The sequence below is a fragment of the Strongylocentrotus purpuratus genome, unplaced genomic scaffold (assembly GCF_000002235.5).
Source record: "Strongylocentrotus purpuratus isolate Spur 01 unplaced genomic scaffold, Spur_5.0 spur5_scaffold_3, whole genome shotgun sequence".
NCBI classification, from domain to species: Eukaryota; Metazoa; Echinodermata; class Echinoidea; order Camarodonta; family Strongylocentrotidae; genus Strongylocentrotus; species Strongylocentrotus purpuratus.
Genome location: NW_022145609.1, coordinates 18,694,183 through 18,706,577, shown reverse-complemented (window position 1 = coordinate 18,706,577; position 12,395 = coordinate 18,694,183).

Sequence of the window (12,395 nt, the reverse complement as noted above, 5' to 3'; positions counted from 1 at the left end):
CGGACAACTAACCTCTTGACAACTACTCCCCAAGGATAATTGTCCCGGGGTAGTTGTCCTAGAGGATGATTGTCGTAGGGGGTAGTTGTCTGGGGGTAGTTGTCCGGGTGGTAATTGTCCGGAGGTACTTGTCCTGGGGGGTAGTCGTCCGGGGTAGCTGTTCCGGGGGGAGTCGTCCTAGAGGGTGATTGGCCTAGAAGATAGTTGTCTTAGGGGGTAAGTTAAGGGTTAGGTGTCCTATAGAACAGGAACAGGACCATGACAATTATGAAATTAAAATCAATTTATCACATTTCCTTCAATCTTAGTAACCTACGCTTAATTTAATGACACAGATAGGCTCAATTCATAAGAATATTGTGTTTAATTGCATCAATATTGGAGACCCGTAAATTTAGGACGTTTATATGTTTACGATGGATAGTAATTCGACTTATATGCTACAGTTAGCGTTGAAACGCAGCCTGTTAGAAGGCCGCATATGCCAATATTTCAGAAAACAAGTACCCCCCCCCCCCTGGCTTTGTAATAAGGAGTTTTGAGGAGGTAATAGGCACCCCTTCTCCCCACTCCCCTCTCCAGCTACGCCGTTGAGTACAGATCTCCGTGTAAATCCGTTAAATCTTGATAGCTCTGTGGACAAGTTGATCAACATGGCGGTTCAAATAGCATTGGTTGTGGTTGTGGGATTATTCATCGGAATCTGTGGGCCACCTGGTAAGTGATAGTAAGGTTTCATATTCAATAATTTTTATTGTATGAAATAACTTTTTGAAAGTGAAATATCTATATAACTTTATCGTTATACAGCAGGCTTGCGGATGCACCATGTGGGAGAGAGGGAGGATTGAGGAGTCCTGAAAAAGGACTCTCGGTAATCTTTCTTGAGGGTGTGAGTCCTGAAAAGGACTGTTGGTGAAGTCTTGAAAAACACTGTTGGTTATCTTTCTTAGCTTATAGTTCTAAGGAGAACTATAGTGCTTGGAGAGGATGGGTAGCGGGAGTGGCTCGACGTTTCGGACAGGTTGACTATCCGTCGTCAGGAGTGGAGAATAGGGACTTTTAGATTTGCGTGGACCGATACGTGTGACGTCCATTCAAGGCAGTGCATTAAAAGGACGTCGACCGTAGCAATCCACATTGTCTTCGTGCAAATCTAAAAGTCCCTAATAGCTGGTACTATACATGACCGGGTGGGCTTGAGTCTCCAGGGTGTGGAGTTGGGTGGTCTGCTTGTCCATCTGCTTGTCCGTCTGGGCTGGAGTCTCCGCGTTGCGGACTTGGAGGAGCTTCAGAATTCTTAACAAAAAATGCGATGGAAGGATAAATATGATGAAATATACACGTATCTGTAAAGGAATTATTGTTTACGATTCAGTTCAGTTACGATAATGATCATAGGTCATAGGCTTGTTTCCACTTTTACTGGGTCAATCTAATAATGTTTTGTTGTAATATTTGTGTATTTCATATTTGTTTTACAGTGTAATTACATCGAAGTACGGGCTCTGTCACAAAGCTTGCTTTTATGTGCTAAAGATATCATATTATTTTATGCAGAATACATAATGAAAATAATCAATGATACATTCATCACAATTTTCAAAATGCTATAGCTTTATGGAACTTAAGAATTAAGAGGTTTGTACATATTTGTCGTCGTTAATAGGTATGTTAATAGTATCACAGGGCCCTGCATGTACTTCATCATAATCCTCATCAATGATCAAGACCCATTATCCAAACTCGCTATCAAATCCAAGGATTTTTCTGGATGATAATTTCATCATAATTATTTCATTTTATTTTGTTCGATGAGGGTTTGTATTATTAAAGCATTAGAACTAAATAATATCGAAAAGAAATGCATTTTTTAACAATATTATTCATGGATCAAAGCTGACAATGAGCTTGAATATATTACCAACAGGCTTAGAATGTAACATTTACGTTAGAAAAAAGAAAATATATACAAACATGTTATATATTGCAGATTTTGAAATGTTTGGAAGCGAATTTCCACCTTTTGTAGCTAAAAGTATGATACCATTAATAATTAAACTTTCAAATTTCCAATATGTCTCAGTCTCTAACGTATGGCAAAGGCCACATCCCTGATTATTATTGCATCTGGATTATGAATAATGACGGACGGTTCAAGGTATGATGTGCTTAATTTCATCTGAATATTGTTGGAAAATTGTAGTTTATCACAATCATTATTTCCAGCGCTGCATGTTCCCGCCGAAACGATGATAACAATCATTGTATTTTGAGAGAAATATTCCAGAAGTTACTAAACGGGATAAAACGGAAAAATTATGAGATCATGAATGGCAGCGGGGATAACCAAAAAATATTATTTAGCTAACTACATACACGTCATACATAATTATGGAGAGCGAGAGAGGGGTGAGGAAAGGGAGGGAGGGAGGCAGAGAGATAGAGAGAAAGAGAAAAAGAGAGACAGAGAGGGAGAGAGGAAGAGAGAGAGAGGGAGATATATATAAGTGCTAATATACAAAACATTGAACATTTCTTCATGTGTATGAAATCGAAAGAAAAGCAAAGTTTAATTGTATTCACATCTTCGTGAGACTGTGAATTACCTGGGTCTGATTTGTGGATTTAGTAAAATAATCTATCTGATGTCACGGTTCAATATGAAGGTCAAATATCTATTTTAGTTGGTTTAGTATGTCCTGTTGGTATATGTATTGGCGAACGCGAACATTTTTCACGCACAAATATTAATTGTACAAATGTATTATATTTACAATGCAGTCCCATCATGAAAATTAATTGACTTAAATCCAAAATCTTTACGTGGGCGACATCGCTGTCTAATAATTGCAGAATGGCTCGGATGGTGATTAAAAAGCACGACTCTCAGATGGCAGCAGCCTTCTCGTCGAACACTCCCCCCTCTTATAATCTTACTTCTGTCGCGTCAGTCATAATCTTCAACAAGATTTCAAATGTGTGCTTATCTCACTGATAAAAGCATGAACTATAATACACGTCAAACAAGATTTTAAAGGGGCTGACGTTGTATTGAAAATCATAAACGTGGTTAGTATGAATCAATAGTTTATGCACACCCCTCTCCCCCCCCCCCCCCTCCACCTTGAAATATTCCGGATCCGCCAATGACATGGGCTGCTCCATTCAACAACAAACACAATTCATACGCATCAGAAGTTTTGTCTTTTTTGTGATGAGAGTTGCACAGCAAAGAAAAGGGGGAACACATCACCCAGCTAGGTAATACCCCTTTTATCCAATTTTACCGACCGTGAATACATTAGATGGTTTAATATTCAAACTGGACAGAAATAAGTTTGGAAACGCCAACCACAGTTCAAAGTCATGTTAGTATATGCCATAATGTCATAAAATTATGCACACTCAGGACAGTGGCGTAGCCTGGGCTAAGTCATGAGAGAGGGGTTCACCAGTCTTTAGTATATATGGTAGATCGGCATCCTTTATGGAGTTTCGCGTCACCCCAATCCACAATTCATCAAATAGGATGTGTTTTTAACATTCCTCGTTTACAGTATATACGTAGACATATACTGGTACATTTTCGCGTTAAGGCCGTAAGGGCCTCATATCCCCAAATTCGAACGTAGCCTGGGCTCAGTCATGAGAGAGGGGTTCAACAGTCTTTAGTATATATGCTAGATCAGCGTTTTTTTGTATAGTCACTGCATCCTTTATGGAGTTTCGCGTCACCCAAATCCACCATTCATTAAATAGGATGTGTTTTACATCCCTCGTTTACAGTATATACGTAGACATATACTGGTACATTTTCGCGTACATACTCGGTTCGCTGCATCTTTACAGACCAGAAAACCTCAATTCATTATCCCCAAATTCGGACCTCAAATATTGTGAGCTAGCGAAATGTTATGTAGCTTCAATAAGAGATTAAATTAAATACATTTCTTGTGCAACATACAAATTAAATTACATTTCATATTCGGGTGATATGCTTTTTTTGTTTTTGAAATATAGCTTATTGTTCATTCAATGCACCACAAATATTAACGGAATAATAATATACATAAATCAACACAATTTTGCAAGATATTGATATTAAGTTACTTTTAACATGAATGAAATGTATGATAAACAATACCCTTTTCATGTTTACATCTCGTTATCAAATCATTACAAATGCATAACAATATATATATACACTGTTGGTCATAATGGTGGAATATTTATTTTTACCCCAGTTTAGGGAAGGATTTTTAAAAATTATTTATTTCTAATAGATCTAAATAATGGCATACATTCTCAGATTTTATTGAATATTAAATTGCGAGTGTTTGTTTTGCGTGACTGCTATATCATATGTGTGCTACTATGCTAATCAGCTAGGGAACCTACGTGCTTAAATCATAATTGACAGTAATGAGGATTAATGCCTCACAAAAGGGCACTAATATAGCTGATCGGCACGATTTTTATCCTGGGGCCTCACAGTAACGAGGCTATTGCTTAGCCCCTGAATCATGACTGTACGCAGTGTTTGCTAGGGTACGCGGCCCCTTCCACAAATCCCCCAAAACGAAGAAAATGCAATAAATTGTCAAAAATTCATTGCATTTTCCCCCGGCCCCCTACAGGAAAAATTCCCCTGTGTGGCCATGCCTTGAACCATAATGCATGGCCCTACAGAGGAATTTTTCCTGTAGGGGGCCGGGGGAAAATGCAATGAATTTTTGACAATTTATTGCATTTTCTTCGTTTTGGGGGATTTGTGGAAGGGGCCGCGTACCCTAGCAAACACTGCGTACAGTCATGATTCAGGGGCTAAGCAATAGCCTCGTTACTGTGAGGCCCCAGGATAAAAATCGTGCCGATCAGCTATATTAGTGCCCTTTTGTGAGGCATTAATCCTCATTACTGTCAATTATGATTTAAGCACGTAGGTTCCCTAGCTGATTAGCATAGTAGCACACATATGATATAGCAGTCACGCAAAACAAACACTCGCAATTTAATATTCAATAAAAATCTGAGAATGTATGCCATTATTTAGATCTATTAGAAATAAATAATTTTTAAAAATCCTTCCCTAAACTGGGGTAAAAATAAATATTCCACCATTATGACCAACAGTGTATATACGTTTAGTTAATACTAACGATCATAGAAAAATGAAATGATTATATTCAGTTGGAAGTTATTAATCATTTATAACGATACGTTATGCACTGAATGTGGTGCTAAAATCATAACAATATTCGGGCGACGAGGTGCCCGAATATGGTCATATCATCATCATAGGGGATATGCATGTACCTCACTGCCTGAAACTATCCTGTTTATAAATATAGCGAGCGAGGAATAATACACTTTTACTATTTCTGAAATTATATTTCTTCATCAAAATACACCAAAGTCATAGATAATTAGGCATCTTGTAGTTTCTGATCCTCGGTTTTCATGGAGATGTCGTTATTCCAAGAGATTGTTTTAATATAAGTACCTAAATTAATTTCGCGGCACCCGATTAAAACACGCTAAACTGTGAGAGGGAAGATTAACTAAGCCGGGGAAATTATCCCTTACCCTTTTAGAGTGGGAAGATTATACATTTTAAAGTAACTCTACACACATACATACTCTGATTCAGTCTCTTTCTAGCTTTTACCCCTATCTCCATTTCCTTTTGTTCCCTGCCGTACGCTTCATCAAGGACGCAGATCGGATCATCCCAAGCATTTTTTGATAATCGTTTAATGGACCTCTTACAACAGATTTTATTTAAGATGTATCATGTTGTCCCAACGGTACTGAGTCAAATAATATACAAATATTTGAAGAGCGTCGTTTTGACCTTTGAGTGGGGGGGGGGGGGGGGGGGGGGGGGGCAATTGTCACTGTGTCCCTTCTCCCATAGCTACGTCACAGGCTCATATTACGGACTTTGATCATGCCTCGTTGTATTAGTGATACATTTTTATGATATCAAATATTTAAGTAAACATCAGCCTGAATTCAAGCATTTACTCCAGGTATAGTCACATGCAGAGGCGTTGTTTGAACAGTTTGTAGGGGGTGTATCTATGTCTGTGTGGGCAGGGTAGGTGTATAGGCTATTTGTCCAGGGGGGGGGGGTCACAAAGAATTTAAGTTGAACTTAACTCTAATTTGGACTTAAACATTATGGAGAGCCATTTGTAGCCTTAAAATAAAATATATTCAACAGTGACAATTCTAAAATTGTTGACTTCTTATAAATTCCACATCAAGACCTTGAAATCTCCTTGATAATAGAAATCATGAATAATTTGAATCAACATTTTATACCTTTTAAAATAACTTTTACAAAGCATTTTCATAGATGCTAACTGCTTTTCATACTTGTTAAGTCCAACTTAGAGTTAAGTTTGACTTAGGATCTTTGTGAAACACAGTCAATAAATCATATTTCCTTTTTATCTTATTAACTTACGCTTATTTCAGTTTCACAGATAGGTGCAATCCATAATAATATTGTGTTTAATGGCATCAATATTGGGGATTATTAAATTTTAGACATTGTATTTCTACGATTGATAGTAAATCAATTTTTGTGCTACAATTATCGTTTGAACCAAGCCTCTAACGTAAGAGGCCCGGATTTGCCAATATGTGGTCAACAAATTAAAAAAGCAGTATAACCCCCTTATTTTAATTTTCCGACAAATGTATATATGGATTCGCGAGCAGAACTTTACGAGGGCGTTGGTAATCCCCATCCCAGCCCTAAATATTTAAAAGCAACGCCGCTGAGCAAATATCCACGCGAGTTATTATCATTAATTGCTCTGTAGACAAATTGCTCAACATGGCGGTTAAAATAGCACTGGCTGTGGGATTATTCATCGTAATCTGTTGGCCATCTGGTAAGTGATAGCTAGGTTTCATTGTTTAAGAATTGTATGAAATGGCTTTTAGAAATTAAATATCTATATAACGTTATTGTTAATTCAATAATTCGTTCGGTTTTAATGAAGACAGTGCCAAAGGAAAAACTACAACTCCTGATATATATTGAAGTAGCACAATTTGAAAGTAAAGGTAAACTCGTTCATCCCGGTAGATCAACAGCCCATAAGATCGAGATCCTTCGGTATACCGTCAGTGAAAGTGACTAACATTTCCAAGAGGTCGACTATGTCGGTCTTACGATCCTTCTGAACAAATAAATTGTTGGAAAGCCAACGTGACCGACCATGACAGACATATCGGTCTCTTGGGTCTTCTGACAATTTAAATATTCGGGAGGTTCAACAGACCGTGTGCTGTTGGTCGCGTATGGCGCCCGTATGTCGTCCGTCTCGATGGCAAACCTGATTTTCCCTTTCCTTAAAAAACAACTCTTTAACTTTCTCCCAAATGTATCATGTTAGTGTCTTAGCGTTTTCAGTAGGCATTTCAAACGTCCCCAAGAACAGTTATTTCTGCGGTCACGGTAACAGGCCTACTTTAAATTAAACTTTACAAACTGTTTAAGAATTTCAAAAAGTGCAATCAGTGAACAAATATGTGGTTGGGGCCTTTTATGTTAATTTTGTTTGTGTACAGAACTATACTACAAGCAGACGGGATGAGGATGAGAAATTATGGGGGGGGGGGTTATCACATGACGTTACTTTTTCGGCTATCAACAAATTAGTAAATCCATCGACATATACAAGTACATGAATCGCTTCAACATTAGTATCAAACAAGTCAACGGCAAGCTCAACAACTATATGCATCTGTTGTCATATACTAGTAGCTTTTTACTATTCGCGCGCTCGGCTACCCAACGCTAGTTTGATCGCTTTTGTCCGGCTTGCCATGATTCTATTGTTCAGGTGCGAATAAAGGCTGCATAATGCTACGTTTACACTATGTTCCCGACGGCCACGGTAACCCCGTTTCTGGCCACCGTGGACGAAATGGAATTGACGTGACACAATGCGGGGGACCGTATGGGCGAACGTGACAGGCCGTGATTTCCGTGGATACCGTGTCAAAATTTTAAACTGTCAACAAATTTACCACGACAGTCACGGTGCGGATGAGAACCTAGTAGGCCGTAGTAAAACAGGGTGAACGTAACAAAACGTGACAGTCCTTAATAGACCGTAACAAAACTTGGAGGTGGTCCGTAGTGGGACGGGAGGCCCGCACATTCCCCGGCATCTTACGGTCTTTTCCATTTTTGTCACGTTCCGCCACGTTTAGTGCACGTTTTGTCACGGTTGCTTGACGGTTGCTGCGCATTTTGTCCCGTTTTGCCATGTTTTGCCAAGGTTTGCCACGGTTCTCACGGAAGGCCAGGGTGTATGGTAGCCGTTTTGTCGCGTTTAATCACGGCGCATCCCGGCATCTGACGGTTTACGGGCTTGGCGCGGTCGGGAGGTAGTATATAAAAGACGGGCGCGGCAGGAGCTTCATTCGAGTCTGAGCAATCGACGACACATTACTACATCTACAATGCGAAGAAAGAAGGTCAAGCTATGCCAACCGAAGAAGCAAGACGTTCGAAGGCCCTCCGTCCTGCACCACCACCGCTACCAGTAGTAGAGGAGGAGGAACATCCTGAAGATCCTCGCCGTTAACCCCTGCCAAATAAAGAGGAGCATGCTGCTGCTGCTGACCCGGTCCCTGAACTGGAACCTGAACATGAGGCTGAGGAGGCAGAGGAAGACGCACCAGCTAGGAGGAGGGCAGCCCCCAGGGTCGTCACCACCTTTACGGAGGATGAGACGGAACTCATCATTGACTTCCTCCAGCAGCATCCTACGCTGTACGTTATTGCCTGGGAGGCATTCTTTTTATACCGTGGGCACAACCGTGCTCCAATGCAGCCCGGCGTCCACGTTTCATCCGTAGAAAGCCTTGACAGAACGTGAAAAACGTGTCAGACCTTGACCAGAACGTGAGAAACGTGAGAAACCCCCATCAACCCGTGACGGGCCAGGAGGGAATGAACTGGCATCCGTGGTAGACCGGGGCCGAACCGTAGTGCGCCTTTTCCCCGCACGGCCCGTCACGGATACCGTGAAAGACCGTGAGAAAACTTGACAAGACCTAATAAAACTTGAACACAGAGACAAATATTGCTAAATTCCCGCGGCGCACTATGTTTCAGGCAAACGGGGCTGCCGTGGCCGCCGGGAACATAGTGTAAACGTAGCATTACTTGAATCACCCAAATAAGGATTCCAAAAATGTATAGGTTGTTATACCTCCGACCTTAAATGACGGCACTATGGTAAAAAAAAAAAAAAGGTCAATGCACTTTAGAAATTCACCAACACAGTTAACATCGTCCGATTCTAATGATTTTAGTGTCTAATAATATGTTTTCTGATATAACAACTTCAACTAAGCAACTTTTAAAATCAAAAGTGGTTTCCATAACCTTGAAATTTCCCCCAAACACATGAATAAGAAGTTGTTAGATGTTTGACACCGAAACGGCAGCCATTTTGAATTTACATGGTAAAGGTAAGCACTTTTACTTTTGAAAGTTGTATAGTTGAATTTTCCATGTCAGAAAACATATTATAAGACCCTAAAATCATTAGAATCGGACAATGTTAACTGTGTTGGTGAATTTCTAAAGTGCATTGACCTTTTTTACCATAGCGCCCTCATTTAAGGTCGGAGGTATAACAACCTATGCATTTTTGGAATCCTTATGACCAGACGAGTAATTTGATATGCAATTTAATAAGGTTCAATGTGTTGGTAAATTTGACTACCAGTCAAAAGTGTGTTGACCTTTCAACTTTTTTGACCATAGCGCCCTCATTTAAGGTCGGAGGTGTAACAAACTATACATTTTTTGGAATCCTCACGACCAGACGAGTAATTTGATATGCATATTGACACGATTGGAACTATTTGAATTTCTATCCCTGTGTGACCTTTGTTGACCCCTCACGAAAATGCCTGGAATTTTCAAGGGGGCAGCCCAAGTCAAAATTGTTCGGTATTCATCAGGGAACACAAAAACACTTTCAAACTTTTGTTCCCAGAGATTGGTCACGGGACCTACAGGCTGGTCTCCTACTATATTAAAGGGACTCTATGCGATATCCCTGCAGGCCTATGGGCGTATTAAACAGTATTGCATGGATTTCACGAACAAGACATGGGTCAAAGGTTGCCCTTTGGTTATCAACCCCCCTCCCCCTCTCTCTCTCTCTCTCTCATTCTCCCTTTCTTTTTCAAACGTGCCTTCCATCCTATGGCTACGTTGCGATCACATTTTATACGCCGTATTAAAGTGAAGGTGACAGATTTAGAGCGAATTAATCGAAAGTATATAACCAAAAAACAAGAACAGCAAAATGACAGTGCTGATTAAAGATAAACTTGAGTTCTGGTAAAAAAAGAAAATGAATTTTCACAGAATTTAACGAAACTTACACTGAATGTTTTAGATTACAAATAAATGTCATGTGCCAAACAATTTTGGAAGAAAATGTATATTGGCTGAGTTATGAGCATAGAAAGATAAGGAAATCAGGGTAGTACTAGCCCCGACACCATGTGTGTTGTCCCATATACATCTATCTGTGTAAGTGATTGTTACTTTACCAAGACTCTGCCAAAGTTATGATGATTTTGATGACTCTAGAACCTTGCATTACACACCATTACTTACATGCTATATGATCAACTTTTCTAATCCATTGCACACCTTTTCTTTCACAATGCAATCGCATTACCAGAACTCAAGTTTATCTTTAATAGAGGGGTTGCAAAATTGATCTAATACTTGGCGGAAAATACATATTTTATTGAGGGGGCGCAAAATTTACCTTGTACTGAGATAGCGAAAAATTGATCTGAAACTTCGGGGGGGGGGGGTCGCTAAATTGATCTTTTATTGAGAGGGCGCAAACATGATCTGAAGCTAAGGGGCAGGAATTTTTATATTCGATTGAGGGGGCGCAAAATATATCTTAAACTTAGGGGGGCGCAACATCTATCTTCAAATAAAAATGGGGCGCAAAAGAGAACTTTCATGTAAGGGGTGTAAAATTGATCTGAAACTGAGGGGGGGGGGGCGCAAAATTGAATTGAAAATTATGGGGCAGAAATGTATATCTAATTGAGGGGGCGCAAAATTTATATTTCATTAAAGGGACGCAAAATTTATATTTTATTAAGGGGGCGCAAAATTGATCTGTAACTTAGGGTGCAGAAATTTATATTTTATTGAGGGGCCGCAAATTGTTCTGAAACTAAGGGGGTGCAAAATGTATATTTTAGGTTGATCATGTAACATATACGTATTGGTTTGTACTACAAGGTTCTGAAACCATCAAAATGATAAGAAATTTTGCCAAGCTTTGGTTATAAAGTAACAAGCACCGTACATAGAAATATGTATATGGGACTACACAAACAAACTTTGTATAGTCCTACAATACTATATGCGTATTGTAAAGCCAAAATGTGTTAATATTGTTTTTGTCTTAACGTCGCTCTTTTCCAAATCCCCAATTTTAAGATTTGACTTTCATTACAACTAAGTTTGTAATCTTTAGAATGGTAGTGAAGAATCATAACATCACCTAGATCAAAACTTACTGAGAACTGTTAACTCTCTGAAGGCAGACAATGCACACTGCGATACACCAGCATTGTATTGCACTTTATTTTTTACCATAATGTTTTCAAATATATGTACACTGTCGCTCATAAAGGTGGAATATTTTAGTTTTACCCCAATTAATGGAATTATTTTAAAATTATTTAAAAATAATAGATCTAGATAATAGTATACATTCTCAGATTTTATTGAATAATAATTTGCCAATGTGTGTTTTGGGTGACTGCTAAAGCATGTGTATGCTTCTATGCTTATCAACTAGGGGACCTATGCCCTTAAGTCATAAATGACAGTAATGAGGATTAATGCCCCACAAAAGGGCACTAATATAGCACATCGACACAGTTTTAATCCTGGGGCCTCACAGTTACGAGGCCATTGTTTTGTCACTGAACCATGACTGTACGCAGCGGGGGCTAGGGTAGGGGGCAGTTTCCATAAATAAAAAAAACAAAGAAAATGCAATAAACTTTCAATAATTTATTGCATTTTACCCCGGTCCCCAACATAAACGAATCCTCAGGACGGCCATGCATTATGGCTCAAGGCAAGGAAACACAGAAGATTTTGTTATGTTGGGTACCGGGGTAAAATGCAATAAATTATTGAAAATTTATTGCAGTTTCTGTTTTTTTTTATATTTATGGGAATCGCCCCCTACCCTAGCCCCCGCTGCGTACAGTCATGGTTCAGTGACAAAACAATGGCCTCGTAACTGTGAGGCCCCAGGATCAAAACCGTGTCGATGTGCTACATTAGTGTCCTTTTG